At 58.4% G+C, this 4766-nt stretch overlaps 1 long non-coding RNA gene across 1 annotated transcript in view; it reads left to right on the top strand.

The window, feature by feature from the left end:
• The window catches only part of LOC115300955, a 2609-nt gene extending 603 nt beyond the window's left edge, over positions 1–2006 (top strand). The window contains exon 3 of the long non-coding RNA XR_003912934.1: positions 1965–2006. This is a non-coding gene — a long non-coding RNA (uncharacterized LOC115300955). The remainder of the gene's footprint in view (positions 1–1964) is intronic.
• The last annotated feature ends 2760 nt before the right edge of the window (positions 2007–4766 follow it).

Here is a 4766-nt window from a genome sequence, read left to right as displayed (position 1 = left end):
GTGCTGTCAGGAAAAGCCAAGGTGAGGTGGGCACCCTGTGCACACAGGCCTCCGGGATAAGGGGGCAAGGAAGAGGGAAAGAATTCTGGGCTGGACGGGAGCGGAATTTAAGGGAGGGGGAAGAGCCGGAGACCCCTGGAGGGTTGTGCAGAAGGTGGGCAGGTTCTGAGCGGGGCTTGGAGAGCATGGCGGTTGCGAACACCTCTGGGAGGTGGAGAGGGGGGATGTAGAAAGTCCGCTTAGGGTACCGCAGTCCTGGGTGGGGAGACTATGGGCTGTGACCAGTGTGACTCTGAACAAATTTAAAATGTTCGTTCGTCAAACAGTGGAAAAGCTAGGGAAAATTTAGCTCCTAGCCACATGCCACACAAAAGGTTAAATTCCTTAATACACAGATACTCTACCAGCGAAAGCAAGGGGAACGAACCGATGGAAAGTGGGCACAGTTCAGGGCCTGTAACTGGTGAAGAGGCAGGTGCGGAGCCTCACAATAGGAGCCAGGCGTGTGAAAGCCGCTTTCGATGCCGCTTCACGCCCTTAGATGGGCAAGAACCAAACCGTCCTCTGGAGTAGGGGTGTCTAGAGCCGCCGCTGTCTTTTACCCGACACGCTCAGCACAAAATGAAAAAGTAACAGGCATACTTAGACACAAAACCGAAATATGGGGGGGAACAAGGTAAAAAAAAACACATAAGAATAGACTTAGGGGTGATCCTGATATTGGAATTATCAGATTTTTAAAAACAGCAATCATTTTATTCATGAAAATTAACGATAAGGAGAACTAGAATGTATTAAAAAGACTCCAGTGGAAGGCGCAGCGTCGACCTTACACGCGGTGTTCTGGAAAATAACGGCCAGCAGCACCCGAAGCAGCCGGAAAGGATGGCGGGAAGGAGGAAGGACAGGCTGATCCTCTCACGGCCTCACTTCCAGCTTCCAAACAAAACATTAGCAACTCCAGGCCCATGAGAAGGCCTATCACAGCCACGTTAGGGTCATTCCAGGAGACAGAAGGTTACAATTCCAAACCAACCAGAATAACCCATGACATTCACAAAACGAAGGAGGAAAAATTAGCAGAAATTCTCGCTAGGTGGAGAAGAATCACCTGATAACATTGAACCCATGTCCCTGATAAAACACTTAGCAAACTTAATATTCAAGTGCAAGGTTAGGAACAGTCCACAATACCACCTCACTTCTGACACCCACCACAAGCTGGGGCCACCAAGACCACCCTCGGTTCGATAACTCAGTACAAAGACTCACTGACTCGTTGAAAACTTACAGTCGGGCTTATTACTGCGAAACTGTGCAGATTACAGTCCTGCAGGGGAAGAAGTGCGTGGGCCGGGGGCTTCCACCCCAGATGGCCCGAGGGGGCCCACCCTGTATTCTGCTCCGTGGTGTGACCCTGCACGCCCCCAGCACTCACCGCTGCAGGCAGGACAGCCAAGGGGGTCCGGGGTCAGGAGTCAGCAGCAGATTTCTGCTCCCACACTAATACTGGACATTGTGGGGTGGGGGAGGGGGACAAATAGGCCAGGAAAAGGGTTTGAAAACACCTGGAATCGTTATTCCCAGAAGCTGGGGTTTTCGAATGTAGAAAGTGTACAGAACCGCGTCTTAGCCCGGAGTGCTGCCGACCCCAGAGCCCCCAGACTGGGGACTGAGACCCTGGTGAGTTGTTTTCTCACAGTTCTCGAGTTTGGAAGGCCAAGGGGAGCCTTCTGCCCCCAGGTCTGGTTTCTGGTGACGACAGGGGACAGCAGCGCCAGGAGAGGGACAGGGAGGAGGAGAGGGGGAGAGCTTTTCCTGTGCGAAAGCCAGCAGCCCCGTCAGAGCAGGGCCGCACCCCTCCCAGCTCTTTTAAGTGCGTGGGCCGGGGGCTTCCACCCCAGATGGCCCGAGGGGGCCCACCCTGTATTCTGCTCCGTGGTGTGACCCTGCACCCCCCCCAGCCCTAACAGCCCTGCCTCCAAAGACCGGCAAACCAGGGGTCAGATCTTGGACATAGGAAGTTGAGGGGGACACGATTCCATCCGTAGCAAATCTCCAGGTAAGTGGACCGAATGAATAGAGAATTAAGCATGGCCATCAGATAATCATATTTGTGTTTACAAGTAACAAGCCACTACAACAAACATGGTCTCAGGGGCGCCTGGGCGGCTCAGTCGGTTGAGTGACTCTTGATTTTGGCTTAGGTCATGATGCTAGGGTGGTGGGATTGAGACCCATACTGGGCTCTGTGCTGAGCGTGGAGTCCACTTGGGATCCTCTCTCGCACGTGCTCTCTCTCCCTCTGCCCCTCAACCAGCTCATGTTCTCTAAAAAAAATGTTTTTAAATGTTTTAACGATACCATTGCCAAGCACCAAAAGCACGGGCACCAGATCATTCTGACTCCAGATGAGTAAGTGCTTCCCGGAGCCCACGAAGCCCCGCTGGGAGGTCAGGGGCTGTGTAAGGGGGTGTCCGGGCCCCCCTGGAAGACGCACCCTTGTAAAGATGCCACTTCTCTCAAACTTACCTGTAGTTCAGTGTGCTCCGAATCCCAACCCTCACTTGCTTTTGTGGACACGGACAAGTTGATCCTAAAATCTGGAAAGGCAAGGGGCCAGGAGAGCCGGGAGGTCTTGGAGAAGGGCAGCCACGCTGTGAGTTGGGACAGCCGCTCCGGAGACCCGAGGGGCAGACACGAATTCACAAAGACGCTTGAACCTGAATGTCGATAGGAGGGATTCTCCATTATAGCCCCAGCAGAAAACAGGCCAAGCGCCCCCCGCAGGAGCTGGGCACACGAGGCGGGCACACCGCCCGGCGCACTGCCAGCTAGGACAGTAGCTGTCACTGCCCTCAGCAGCGTGGACGGACCTCAGAACAGAACATTTAGAGAAAGAGCCAGACTCCCGAGCGCACGCCCGTTCCACAGACGGAAGGTTCAGATCAGGTGGAGCTACTGTGAGCAAGGGGCCGGTGAGGCGGGGGGAGGCCTGGGGAGACTTCTGCGACCCGGGGAGACTGTCTGCACTTGGTCTGAGTGGAGGTGACTAACCCTTGTTTAATACGGTTCCACTGGGAACGTTCTCCATTTGTGCTTCAATAAGGAAGCCGATTAAGATGTCGGGTCAGCGTCCACGGAAGCAGGCCCAGGGCCACCCAGGCAGGGCAGCGGCCGAGGGGCCGGTTGCCAGGAGCCTGGCGTCTGCCTCAGGGCCCTCACCACACGTGCGTCTGAGCCGGTCAAGGAGGCCGGTCTCCTCTGCGCTGAACAAAGCCATGCGTGTGGCTCTCTGGCCTCTTGCAGAGCCGCCTCGACAGCCAGCCCCAGGGAGCCTGTGCCCGGGCACCTCCAGACAGCAAGAGGGGAGCCACGGCCCCGCCTGCCCCCTCGCACTCTGTGACACCCGGGCTCACCTGGGACACGCTCTGGGGGGCCACTGGTCGGCTCCGATCTTGCGGGCAGAGGCGGGGAGGTGGGGTGGGGACGGCACAGAGGGGCCTCGGAGGCCATGAGCCACGCGGCCCTGCCCCGGAGATGCTCCCAGCTCACCAGGTGGTGAGGACCCTCGCTGGACCCCAGCCCCGACACTGTCCCCTTTCCCAGAATCTCGTGTCCACTGCTGCAGGGGTGGGGGCTGGGCAGGGGACACGTACGCTGCCAAGTAGAGCAGGTCAGGGGGTTCCCCTCACCGGTCCGGCTTCGTCACCCAGCCCTTTGGACGTGGCCATGCGTAGATTCACACTTCGATGCGTCGACTTTATGTCAACATTGGGAACATTGTTGTAAACATAAATGTGTGACTTCTGAACCTCTCCCACCAGACATCTTTAGGTGGGCAGAATCCTGGAAGGTTCCTCGTTGTGCTCTTTTTGTTTACAAAAGTTAGAAAAAAGAACAAGAGTGACCTTACGGAATGCTTTCCCGTGTGCTGCTAGGAGCCGCCGTCGCCAGCAGGGCTTCCGCCACGTGAATGGCAGGAGGCAAGCTCCAGCAGATGGGCTCCTGCTACAGCGAGAAACCCGCCCAACCCGCTGGGGCTGCGAGGGGACGGGCGGGGGCCAGGGAGCCCAGGTGGACCGGAAGCCCCTGGACTCCTCCCCGCACGCCCAGTCCCCGCCACCCTCTGCCTTGACCGGCGCAGCCCCTCCGCCTGGGTCTCTGGCCAAGGACCATGTTCTTTGCTCGTGCAGAGCCCCACCCCTCTGCTCCCAGCCAGGCGAACGGCCCAGACCCCCTTGGCACCCGGGGAAGGGGTCTGACACCCGCACCAGCCGAGCAGGGGGACCCTCCCCTCTGTGCGGGTCCAGGCCTCAGAGGCAGGCAGAGGGTCATGCCCTGAAAATGCTCGTGGTAGCCCGTCCCCACAGCATAACCTCGAGGTGCACACGGGCCCCACAGTGCCTGAACTCGCAGATGCCACCCGACCTGGGTGGGCAGCTGAGATGGCGACCTTCGGGGTCCCCGCTGTGGCAGGCGGGGTTCTCCCAGGGCTCCCTGCACGAGCCTGTGGCTGTGCTGTGACGTGGCAGGCGACCTGAGCACCCGGACTTCCGGGGGGGCCTGACCCGGTCGCACAAGTCCTGGAAAGAGGCTGGCAGCAGGAGGGGAAGGCGCAGCCCCCCAAGAGAAGGACCGGGGCGCCCCCGCCGGATTTGGATGGGGAAGGGTGGTGGGAAGGCGGGACAGACACGGGTTAGGCCTTGGGTCAGTTGGGTCCCCTTCCTCCACGACGATCATTCCTGACCAGCCTGGGGGCGAGC

Source organism: Suricata suricatta, chromosome 9 (assembly GCF_006229205.1).
Source record: "Suricata suricatta isolate VVHF042 chromosome 9, meerkat_22Aug2017_6uvM2_HiC, whole genome shotgun sequence".
Taxonomy (NCBI): Eukaryota; Metazoa; Chordata; class Mammalia; order Carnivora; family Herpestidae; genus Suricata; species Suricata suricatta.
Note: the sequence above shows the minus strand (reverse complement) of the source record. Positions and strands in the feature narration are given on the sequence as shown.